The following is a 13,038-nucleotide window of genomic DNA, read 5'->3' as shown; positions in this document are numbered from 1 at the left end:
CAGCAGTTTTTCTTTGCAAGCTCTCATGAAAATAAATCTATAATGCACACCATATGCAGTTTATGTGCCATTCAGTCTGGATATTTATTTTGAAAGACAAGAGTCTTTGCTCGGTTTCATTTGTCACTAAAAAGGAGAAAGAAGAGGCATAAGGCAAGCAAAAACAGAAATACTTTGACCCAAACCCAGAACTTCAATGGCAGTAGTTTCACCAAGTAACAGATATGAGTTTCATCCCAGGTATTAGTGTGCACTAGCTCCGAGGTGTTTGGCACCAGTACCCTTCAGAACAGCACTTGAACACACATCAAGTAAACCACGCTGATGGCCAATGCCCGTGAGCCAGGGCACAAACCTCCATAAGCTGGTAGAAAGAAAATGAGAAGTTGTTGGGAGCTGAGGACTATACATCCCCTTGGGTCCTCTGACCTCACATTTCCAGAGTGAGAGTTGCTCCTTATTCACATCTCCCATATGTAAGCCCAGCCAGGTCAGAGCAAATTCCGTGTTGATTTAGCAGCATTTTACATTTACTTTGGACTCACTTTGTGCTGGTGTGAATAACTGCATAAGTATCAGGCAATCAGGGGAGCAAAGATGTGCAAGTAAAGCAAAATAAACCATATAAAAATCTGTAAAGGAACAGTTCCAAAAAGTCAGTCAGGTATTTCTGATCTACAGAAATTATGCATCTGCATTAAGTCTCGGTCTAGGTTAAAGTTGCTAGATAACTCTGCCGCAGTTCAGGTCAAAATTAAAAATCTCATATTGTGTTTCCCCTGTCAAGCAAAGGACAGTTTTGCAAAGCCTGTGTTTGTGGGAGTTTTCCACAAAGAGTTTCAGGCAACATAAAATGTTCCTGGCACCATTTTCAGCTGTGTGTCCCAGAGACACTTAACTCTGTACTTAATTCAGTTTTAATAGGCTGCGATTATATTAAATAAATACCAGCTGAACTGATTATTTAATACATAGTTATAGCTGTTTAACAGCCACGCAATTGACTGTTACATCTCAATAAATGTATGTTTTTCATCGATCACCTAGTATTTTATTTCACTTCCCATAATTTTCCTATATAACTCTTGGACCTTCAAAGCATTGCTAGGGGTCACCCCAGCCTGCCGCGCCATTCTCTGCAGTGGCAGCAGGAACATGCCCAAGAGCCGTTGCCTTTCCAGGGACTCATCGCAGGTTAGGTCACCACTACCCACTTCCTTCCACCTCCTCTTTGCGTTTTCAGGTGATGTAAAATGCTTCTTCGCATCCCTTCCAGCCTTGCCCAGCTGCTCCGCGCCGGTAAAGCAGCTGCATCTCTCCACCCCGGCACTGGCCTCCTCGCAGGAAGTCAGAGATCATTCTGCTCTCAACAGGCTGTAAGAGTTTAAAGCTTCAAGAGGTTCTAGAAATGTATAATCTGAATTTTATACTTTAAAATTCATAGTTCCCTGCCCACTGATGCTTTCCAACCAATATTTGTGTTTTCCCCTTCATTATTGGTTTTGCCTGCAGCTCCTTTGAAGACATTTACTCAGCTAAAAGGCGTCTTTATTGCAGTGCTGTCAGGCATTCGAAATGATCAGAAGATATATAAATAAGAAGTTGTTTCTAAAACCTGCATCTATTTGCAAACCAACAAACTGAATAACAAACTGTTATTAAAAGCACATTTGTTGAGGTCTGACAACTGCACAACGGATACATACAGTTTCTGCTGCAGAGTTGTTTACCCTAACTAATCACTTAACTTCTCAAAAGACAGCATCAAAATGAAAGTGATACATATCTGTATTTAATTACTTTCTGGTCTTATGACAGAAAAAATGGGGTTTTAAGGGATACATTTTACAAAGGCTTTTATCAGAGCATCCACAGAAACTGCAAGCAATGCCATTTCCATGTATTATAACAACTGAATTTCCATGCTCCACTAGAAATTTCAGGGTGCACAGTAAATAACGTGTTATTTGTCTGATTTGTGTATGCCATTGTAAGGTCAGTGAGCCTGAAAATATAGATGTCATTTGAAAAGTGGAAGAAAAAAAATTTTTAAAAAAAAAAGAAAGAAAGAAAACCAGTGTGTTTTTCACTATTTGGTGCTGCCTACCCTTTCAGAATAAAAAAGACAAACCCCTTCACATTCCTGGCTGTCGTGAGCTGCACTTTCCTATTCAGACCCCAGCCTGCTGAAGCCGGTAGTTATAAATGCTCAAGAGCTAATAAACACTTCTCAGGATTTAGCACTGGAGAACCACATGGCAAGGAATAGACAATTCTTTGTTATCATTGTATGTAACCCCTTCCTTAAAAAGCCCTGACATGACTTCTCAGGCAATAAATCAGTTTTCTTTTGCCGATGTGCTAAAGCCCATCTATGCACCATAAAATCTCCCCCCCCCCCCCCCCCCATATTCCATATCCCTGTGATGGGCTTATTCACAAGCAGGCACATGTGCTTGTGAAAAGAAAATGCAGATCTTGCATTTCTGAGTAATAATTCTTTTTGTGAGTTAGTACTCCTCAGACCAAGCAGAGAAGTCTCATCCTCATCCAGCCAGCACCATCTTTATTTGCTCTATATTTTCCTCACAGTCACAGCTCTACACCGTTCCATCATGTGGTAGAGGTATTAATTCACTATTTCCTGCATTATACAATCCCCACTTCCTTTCCAGTTTTCTCACTCTAATGATGCTATAATAAAAAACAGAGGTAATAATGAAATTGGAAAATAGTGTAATTTCTAGCTGGCAAAGAGAGCTGCTGGAATAGAGTACAGCTCTGGAAGCTGCTTTGCTACTAGCTTATTAGATGAAGGTTTTGAACAGTGTTTGACTGACTATTCATGAACTGCCTCGAAAATCTGCCAAAGCAGCACTACTGGACCTCAAGAACAGCAGTCCCAGGACTGACTAGCTGATGGTCAAAGCCAGGTAGACCAAAGAACCAACAGATGGGTGTTATATTCAATGTTGACGGAGAAATTCCCTCAAATAGGGCTTTCTCTGAGGTCGAGTTAGAACTGCTGTGTGCTCCAAAACAATAAGGAGTCCAAGATGTGGAGCCTGACTCTGCTCTCATGTTCCTCCTGCTGCAACCCCACTGGCTGGTACTGCCATATCTCTGGGCATGGGCTTTGCTTCAGGGGAGCTACTCCTGATTGCACGGGAATAAACAGGATCTGAATCAGGACATTAAAATGAAGATTTTAATGAGCAATTTGGAGATAACATTTAGTTTCAGCACACCGAGACACACCCTCCCCCATACACTCTGCCCCTCAGCTGATTTTCAATACTTCATTCATGCACCCATGACAATTCATTATACAGATGCCTTTTCCTAAAAGAAGTCCTCGTGATGTGGTTAAAGATACTGATCTTCTGCCTGGCTTCAGCTTCCAGAACTCCTAATAACCAAGGGAAATGGCATTTCAAAAGCTGGGCACTCCTGGGAAATGCAGTAATATCCTTCAAGCCTTATTTGCAGGCTGAGCTTGTCACTCGAGAAGTTATCCAGGCAACCTGAAATGCAATGGGTTGGTTTGAGCTCTGGACAGAGGGTGTCTCAAAGTTGCACAGACAGTTACTGTAGTGCTATCTGGATGTCACCGAGAGCAGAGAATTTGGTGATTTAAAGAAAATCTGGGCATTTCCTACCCACTGCATCCATCAGCACTCTTCAGCCATACAAAGGAAACAGTAGCTTGGATCCTTTTCCCACCCAAGCAGAAGAAATACCCTCTTGCTCCTACTGTGCAGCCACAGAAGCAAACATGAGGAAGGGGATGCCATCTCCAGAAACAGTGATGTGCTACAAAGACAGCTTCTGGGTGCATAACCAACTAAATCAGGAGTGGAGAAGCTTAGCAGGTACCAATGGAGGGCAGACCATGGAGGAGGCTGTCCCCAGCCCCAAGGACACCTGTTTCAAGGTCTCTGTTCCACAGGACCCTCAAGCTGAACCCCTGAGCTCACTCTCATCTTCCATTAGCTCCACCAGTTGTCTAATTTTATACCTCACCTTCCACCACGGGAGAGCATTCAGGTTGAAGACAGGCCCAGCACCAACCTTCTCCAGAGGAACAGTGGGTTTTCAGAGGAAAATGGAACTCTTCATCTCTGTAGAGAACAGGACAGAAGCACAAGATGGGGGATCTCTTTTATGGACACCAGCTGGAGCATCCCTCATGTCAGCATGGGGTTAGCCCCACACAGCCTGCAAGGAAAAGGCGGGCAGAGAGGAAGGGGGGACGTGGGCTCTCGTGCAAGCTTTGAGAGCTCACACGGAGCAGCCAGACCTCTATCTCATCCCAAGACACAAAATCCTCCTGTGGAAGGAAGTGGGAGAGCATTACTGCTGCACTGAGCTGCCTCCAATGAAACAGGACCCTGCAGCCGAGCCCTTCAGTCAGCGCTGCTTCGCTAGCTCCTGCAATTAGAGAGAGCTTCTGGGGCAATAAACAGCACCCAGCTGGTTGCAGCACAGCCCCGAGCAGCCAGGTTTCAGTGTCTGGAGTCTTTTAAAGCTTTGCAAGCACAGACTTAACGGGGAGCTGCATTTACACAGGTGATGGTGAACTGCAGCTGGGAGGAGGGGGTGGCTGGCTGGCTGGAGTACACAGTGTTGGATGGATCCAGGGACACCAGATCTCTCGCTGGTCAAAAGGTGGTTGGAAATGATATGCAGCCAATTCTGACTTCCAGCATGGGTGGAGCTGAGCTCCTGGGGAGCAGGAGGGTTACATACCCGGTGTCAATGCAAAAGAAAAGTGGCATCGTGCACCCCCTTCTCACGATAAGGGAGGAATGGATGTCCTGCACCCCATCATCCAGACCTCCTCGCCTGGCTGTCAGCACTCTCCAAAGGTCTGTGCACCTGCAGCAGAGGCTACAGGAGAGAATATTCCCTGTAACAGGAAACAAATCCCAGACTGCATCAGGTACTCAGTACAGTGAACAGAAACACGCATCATCCATCTTTCCTCCAAAGGGAATTTTGTGCCACCACTTCTTCTTTTTGATCCAATAGCTGTCACCTGAAACTGCCAGCGTTTCCAAGCACGACCGTGAAGGGAAAGGCAGTTGCTTGATGCAGCACTATTCAAAATCTGCCCAAATGCATGATGGATACAGTGTCTGAGTGCTTTGACCTTCAAACCTCCCCCTCAGGTTTTCCATAGTCTGTAGTCAGATATGATGGTGGTTTCATTTATTTGGGGTATGTGGGCAGAGATAGGTGTCTGTTGACTGATGGTATCAGGTTGCATAATTTGCTTTTAATTTATATCTGTCCTCCCAAAGAGTGCCTAGTGGGGGGAATAAGATAGATCTGAAGATAGAACAATGGCTTCAGGGCGGGAGGGATGTACAGAACATACAGTCCTCTCCTTGCAACACAAGTCAGCTTCTGCTAAATACCTGAACAGACATTAGCAGCTCCTGTGGGCTTCAAACTACCATTCAAGCCAGAAAATTATGCAGGTAGCCTAAGAGGTTAGAACCCAACTAGAACTGGTTTTGGAGCAGATATCAGGACACAGAGAAATCTGGAATTGTACTAAACTGCAAGCCGGTGCTAAAGAGACACTCGAGCATGCCAAGAGTCAAGAAACTAGAGACAAGGCAGGGGTACCAAAGCAAGAGCAAGGTCAGAGAAAGGCTTAGTCACACAGGACCATCCTGGAAAACTCCCTGGCTTTCTGAAAGGGGACCCTGAACAATGAAGGCCAGCCTGGCATGGTAGGGCAGGTTGGCTGGGACCAGGGACAAGGACAGCCATGTCAGAAAGCAGAAATTGGCCATTCGAACAAAACAACCGGGAGCAAGACCCGGGAGAACAGCTACAGAAAATAGGACATTGCAAACGCAAGAGCAACCTGTGGGATTGCCCAGCATCTCTGCCAGCAACAGGGACTGGCTAGTCCCAGGCCTCACAAGATTGGTCTGAAACTAGTTCACTGGATGATCTTTTCCAGACCTTGATTAATAAGACAATCTCTTCTCTTCACTTGTCAGCCACACAGTTTGTTGTGTTTCATTTACAGCTTCTTCTAGTCTGCAAACACAAGAGCAGCTTGTGTTTGCAGAGATTGGCAACCTATGTTAATTAATCCTGAGATGTTGCAAGTTTTCTCAGCCTTTGTAGACAGCCACACCTGACCTCTGCATCTGCAGAACGACTCCCCTCTTTTAATGCACTTATCACCAGATTTCATTGCAGCTGTATTCAGCCACCCTGCCTGTGCAGGCTTGGCTCTCTGGCAGCAGGCACATCTTGTTCCCTTCCTCTGAACTTACTCTTTCCACACACATCAGCAGCTTGCCTTCCTCTGCGTCAGGGGAAGGATATAGGCACTGCCCTGCACCTTCATGTGTGCGGCCACCAGTTTGCATGGGCATATGAGTAATATTAAATTAAATCACAATGGTAAATGATCTCTGTGCCGTTCGTCCCTTCAGCATCCCTGCCTGGATACAAACAGGAAAAGTATCTGCATCTTCTCCATCCCGAGGCCCACTTATATTGCAGGGATGATCAGCTGGCTGTTTACTTTCTCTATAGCTGCTTTTTAATTGCAGTGACTAACACAAAGTTTATTACCTGGATTTAAGTTGTCCTTGTGCCCAAAACAGCACTAGTGCATTTAACACACCTGGATTCCCTGCTTTGCCATTCAAGGCTTCCCTGGGCTCGAGATTCAGTTTACAACTGACAAGAACCCTATACTCTTTTGGACTGCAGCACACCAAATAATCATTCACACACTGGATTAACTGCTCTGAATCCAAGTAAAGCCAGGGAATCAGTATGGAGAAAGCCCCATGTAAACCAACTGTTCATGCAGTTTGATTTCATTGTAATGCCTCTGCTCACATCAAGGCTTAGCTGGGATCCAAATGCTTATTTACAATGCAATACTAATTAGGGTAAACCTAATTATCTTAAAGAGTCAGGAAGAAATATTCAAAATAATTTTAATAGGACTGCTGGTCACTCCCAGCTCCATCCCTCACAACAGAAGGAAGAAGGACCACTTTTCCTTGCTTATCCCCCCACTGTTTGCAGACACACTCTGGTCTTACAAGCAAAGCGTGGCCAGCAAGGAAAAAAAAAATCCATCCCAACATCTGAACCTCTCTGTGCCTTTGACAACTAATTTGATTCACTACCTTATTACAAAGCACAGCAAGACTATAGGTAGAACTGAAAGGGAGCCCAAGACCAGCAGAGAATTTGAGCTCCAGAAAGTAACTGCCGCTTAGAAATAAAATTAAAATGTTTAGAAATAAAGCAAAATAAAGAAACAGTAAGATCCAGAGCAGGATCAGTACCTTATGAATACTCATCAGACCCTGAATCCCCATCCAGCAGGTGAACAAGCCATCCAAGGAACATAGCTCTGCGAGAGGATGGGCAGCCCCAGGAGCTCCAGACAACACTCGGATGCAGAGAACAAAACTGGAATTTAAGCAGAGCTAGCCAGGAGGTCAGACTGGATCATATAATAGTGGTCCCTCTTAGTCTCGTGCTTGGTGAATGTTGGATCCTAACAGTGGGTCTCCCAATGCAAAGGCTTGCTTTATACACAAGTGAGCCTCAGGAGAGGTGGGATGGAGTAAGCTACGCTCTGTGTGAGATAAGGTTGATATCCAGCACTTCCATTTGGTTATTCAAATCTAGCAACTGTGGGAAATCCTTAGAAAATTCTCCCTGGGGTATCTCCACTAGTTACCTAGAAACCCAGACTGAGTTTTATGAGCAGAAAATATGTTGGGAGGCACGTTTGCCTCATCTGCTTTAAAAAGGAGCTATTTTCCCCTTTTCCCCACCCAGTAATTTCATTAGTCGAGAACTATTTATGGGCTTTAACCACCCCTCTCTTCTTTGCAGCCTGGATTTCCCAGCCGCAAGAACATCCCGGCCCCTTTCACTTCCAGCATTATGGCCTCACCCAGAAGTAATCTGTACAAGCTTCCATGGTATCTACAGGGCTTTCTGTGAATAAGAAACCCTTTATGAGCCTAATACCTCCGCACGCTGTCCTGAGACCTCAGAGAAACCTACTTGTAAAATGGATTTTGCCTGGGGGGGAAGCCCTACCAAACCTACTGGGATTAAATTCCAGGCCATAATTGAACCCAGTGAGTTTTTCAGTTGATTGTCCTCTCCTTTTGTCCAGGATCTTGCTGAGCTTTCTTTGCAGCCTGTTTGCTGAATACAACAGAGCAAACAGCCCAGCAGCCAGCACATTACCCCTGCACACGGAGCAGGGCTTTCTCATTTCATTCATCATTTATGGGTTGCAGAAGTGATTTCCCAAAGTTAGTGCATCACCTTAACAAAGCAAAGGGGGCTCAGTGGCAGGGAGGGAGGCGAGCATATTAGCCTTTCACCTTTGGAGGCCTCGGCTCAAATCCTGGCTCAGGTTATGAAAGAAAGTGAGTCTGATGGGCTCTAACCACCATTTGCAGGGTGAAACTGCCTCCCCAGGCAGCCAGGCCAGCAGAGATGTGTTACACACCACGCTCGGCCCCAGCACCCCATGCCCCTGCGTAGGACACCCACCCTGCGGCTCCACTGCCAGGGGACCTTGACCAGGCTGATAGTCTCATGGCTACAAATTGCCACATCTCTTGCCAGCATTGCAAAGGCAAGCAGCATCGGAGGCAGCGCAGTGTGAAGGTGAAGGCAGGCTGGGTAACGTTTCCACATTTATTTGCTTTCCCCTGGGTTCAATGACCTTTCTTCTCCAGTCTAACTGGACTAGCTTAAAATTTACTGACCCTTTCTCTTTGTCATTCTGCTTCTCTGTGACAGATGGTGCAGCTAAACTATAAGTTTTTTTGTGTACTTTTAACTATAAAATAGCTAGGATCATCACTTTTCTTTTGGGGGCTCTGTTTTATGTGGAGCTGAGCTGCTGGGGAATTTATTTCTTTAATAACACTAGAAAGAAGAAAAAGAACTGATTCTGGGGGAAAAAAAACCACACAAAAAAAAAACCAGGACCCAAAAATAATCTCAAGCTCTTCAGACTGTTCCTGGAGATAAGACTGAGCTTGACACTCAGAAATGTATTTTTAGAGAGGAAAAGTTTTACTATTCTTCCTTATATTTAACCGTAGCCACCAGCTGTGAGTTTCTGCAACAGCCTTCCAGGAAGAGTATCAGGGACAAAAATACAGCTTTAGAGATGAAGGTAGAGCAGTTTAATGAAAGGTTAAGATGTGGCTGCCAACAGGAGAGCTGGGTTTTAAATTTATCTGAGATGTGGCCTACTTAGGGATCTGAAGTAAGTTTAAATTACTTGCATCTATAAAATGCTCTGGTTTGATTCAGAAAGAAGTGAAGCTAAGATGTTCCTCCAAACCAGCTGGCACTCTCAAAGAGGACATCTCCTTCCAGGGACAGTAGACTTCTGAGCACTTCCATATTTTCTGCTTCCTGACTTCAAGAAAAGTGGGATCACTGAGGTTTGATGGATGGTGAGGGTAAGCATTCAGATGCAAGTAGCTGCACCAGTGAAGGATGGGGTTCAGGAGAACAGTTAGAAGTGGGCTGCGTAATCGAGCCATCAGCCAGGTTTGTCTCTTCACCCATTCTCAGGGCCAGACTCAGCCACCATCCACAAGATCAGTTCCTACACTCGTGTTTTAGGAAGAGCCAGTCAACCTCAGATAGATCAAGCATGCCAGAGGCTTAGCCCTCCCTCCAGCACATACCTCCAGGGGCTTAGCAACTGCTCCTACAAGACCTTCATGTCCTGTGCAAGCTTAGACCTTACTCAGTCGGCCCACTGTGGGTACTACTCAGCAGACCTGCATGTTGGATACAGACAACCTAGAGCCAACCAGTGTGAACAGAAGGTCTGTGAGTTTGGGGGTCCAGGCTTTTGAACCCACTCATCTGACCATGAAGGCACACCATTGAGGCTGAGCATGGATGAGCGAGTTTTCCCTGCCATGGCTCACGTCACTGCTGTTTTGTGGGAGGTAGAGACCACCACGGCTGCCAAGCAGATACAACCCACTGGTGCTATTTTCACTTTAGGTATTTCTTTTCCCTTCATGGAGGGAAAAAACAAATACAAGGCCCTTTGCACCTGGTGAGGAACGGCTGTTTGTTTAGACAGCCAAATGAAGTCATCACTGAGAAACGATGCCCTCACACCCCCTTCAATACTCACTTGCCAGAAACCATAATGGAGTGAAATGACCCATCACCATCCACAGCTGTCTGATATAACCAGGAATGTTTCTGCCACCTCCTCCTCCATTTCTTCTAACCATACAAAAGCCAAACTGTCCTTATCATTGTCATTTAACAACAACAACAAAAAAAATCACATCCCTAGGATGAAAGGGAGATGGAAATTACTGCCTAACTAATTTTCCCTGCAATTTGCCCTTGGAACCTTCTAATGAAGGCTACAGCACCTGAGCCTTCTCTGCTGTGGGGTCTGGCCAAGCACTACACCAAACCCCAGCCCAAGCAAAGTTGCCGTAAAGAAGCTCCATGCTTTAACGCCACTCTGCTCCTCAAGACAAATGGAAAGCTAAGCATTTTTAATCTGCATTTTAAAACAAAGGCTTCTAATATCCAGACTATTAACTTGGCTATGAGGCTTTCACAGCAAAACTTGTTACCCACTATGTGTTTTGTTGTCATTAAGATATATTAAATACTATTAATTGTGATGCCTTGCTAGTATGCTATTTGGAGACTTGCCACAAGCCCACTTCCGCCCAACCTGTATTATGCTGTGAACCTTGGAGGCATTTTAAACATCTCGTGCAAAATTCATGAGCATGAAAAGGAGCCTGTCTATATTTCCAACTTCTTGAGGGGCTGGGAAGCCTTCCTGAAACCCAACTCAGTTCAGGGCTGATCCCTTGCAGCTACTACATCTCAGTCCAACCAGCCAAGCCCCCACTCAAGCCCAGATGATTACCACACTCTATATGCACCTTCCTTCTAATGAATATAGGCTTACGGACATCTCATGCATTATTTACCAAAGTGTGCTTATTATGATTGCAATGATTTAAGGCAGTTTGTTACAGGCGCAGCTCTGAGTGATTGCGATCAATAGAAGAAACAAGAACAAGCCAATCTGCATGGAACAACAGTCCTGGTCCTTAGGGGCTGTGCTTCCCTGATTAACCCTTCCCATCCTGGCAGCAAAGAGGCTAGTCCTTGTTTGATAGACACAAATAGTTGGTTACCCTCCCTCTTGCCCTCCCCACCTCAGTCAAGGGTGAAGAGGCATTCAAAGGGGCTATGCAGCTCCTCCAGCTGTTTCTTGGGGCAGGATCCCACATGCTGGCACAGCATTCCTCCTGGTATTTAATGTGTACCTTGGATGTGGCTATGATCTACTCATTAGCGTATGTCGTGCCTCCACCTCCAGGCCCCACACAAAGCCTCCATCTCTTTTCCCAGATACAGATTTAGAAACAGGGGCTGTTGCTGCTAGCTGGGGAGATCCCAGGTTTGACCCCTGAGGATGACTGAGGTAGCGGGTATGAAGCAATTACTGCAAACAAGTAGCTGGACACTGATCCTGCCTGCATGAAAGGCAGTGGGAGCTTTCTCAGCAAAAACTGGAAGGAGGAAGGGAGAGGGATGTGGAGCAGTTTTGTGACTTCCCAGGTTTAAAGATGGAGAGGTCCCAATTCTTTGCACCTGCTACCTCCTAATATACAGAATTATTGTTCAACATTTGTTCTGTGCACCCTGGGAGCTGGACCAGACCTCTGAAGTGGTCAGGACAACATAGTGATGTTGCTGTAATGTCCTGCCACAATAGTGCGAGGTCTCAAATGCCAGAAACTTCTCCCCTGTACCACAGGGAGCAGGTAGCTATAACCTCCGGACAGGGTAGCCCAAGGAGCGTGGTTTTAAGGGCAACCAATAAACACTGCTCTAGATTTATCCCAAAACTCCTCATACAAGGTGAGTCTAGAGATGTCCTTCCACAAGTACACAACTCATCTCAGTCCGGTCCCTTGCTTTGACATGGGAGCTTTGGATCGGACCCGGCACACAGGAAATATATTCATTACTTCAAAGGGGAAGCAAACAGGATGTCTGGACAAAGCACCAAATAAAAGGCTAATGACACAAATGGCTATTTAATACAATGACTTCCTCTGATTATCCTATAAGGAAACACTTCAAATGCTGTCCATTTTGTACATCCTGCATCATTGTAATATGCTTCAGAGCCTGTGAGGGAATTTTCCACACCATGCACTGGTAAGGTGGGGCTGTGCTCTTACCTGCCCGCTGCAGATGAGATGGTATGGCGCACACAACCTGTGCGAGCTGCTTGGCGTCCTGGGATGCTCTGCCAAGCAGCAGGATGGTAGCCCAAGGGAGCAGCACCCTTCCTCCTCCCCATCACCTGCTCAGCAGCCCCAGCACAGGGAGAAGGGTGACGAGGCATTGCTGCAGTGGCTGTTCAAGTTACAAAGCTGTTCCTGGTGACAGAGAGGAGACCAGAGCTACATTTTCCCTTCTGCTCTATCCCCATCATAGCCAGCAAAGCATCAGGAGCTGGGGATAACACTGCTTGGGTTCAGCCCCCATACTCGATCTCTCCAGGACTGTCCCATAGCCTGAGCCATCCCCAGGGCAACTCTGTGCTGGGGGTCACTGAACAAACAGAGTTTAACTGAAATCCCTGCTGAGATTAAACCAAGACAGGATTTCATTAGCACAGCACTTGTTCTGCATGCTGCTGCTGATCTCTCTGGAGAAAAGACAACTGAAGCCTTTTGCTTTATAGGAAGTGGGGGGAACAGACAAGAACAAAATAGTTCAGTTTAAAAAAAAAAAAAAATTGTTTCCAGAGTCACCGTGACCTGATGATTGCTTTGAGTTAAACTAAATCCAACCCAACATGATTGGCCAAGAGGCCAGAGACAGCGATATGTAGGAAAATTAAGATTAGATTCCTTTTTGCTGGAGAGAGAAGCCTGAAAAACTTCTCTGCAGCAATTACTTTTGATTTCTCTTTGACTTTTTTATGTG

At 45.6% G+C, this 13,038-nt stretch overlaps 1 long non-coding RNA gene across 1 annotated transcript; it reads right to left on the bottom strand.

The window, feature by feature from the left end:
* Positions 1 to 3,194: 3,194 nt before the first annotated feature.
* Positions 3,195 to 6,830, bottom strand: LOC138688304 (uncharacterized). The gene is made up of 2 exons (XR_011327335.1): positions 4,024 to 6,830; positions 3,195 to 3,524 (listed from the first exon to the last, which is right to left on the bottom strand). It is a non-coding gene; the product is annotated as an uncharacterized lncRNA (long non-coding RNA).
* Between the last annotated feature and the right edge of the window lie 6,208 nt (positions 6,831 to 13,038).

Source organism: Haliaeetus albicilla, chromosome 12 (assembly GCF_947461875.1).
Source record: "Haliaeetus albicilla chromosome 12, bHalAlb1.1, whole genome shotgun sequence".
NCBI lineage: Eukaryota > Metazoa > Chordata > Aves > Accipitriformes > Accipitridae > Haliaeetus > Haliaeetus albicilla.
The sequence above is the reverse complement of the archived record's forward strand: the minus strand, read 5'-3'. Positions and strand labels throughout refer to the sequence as shown.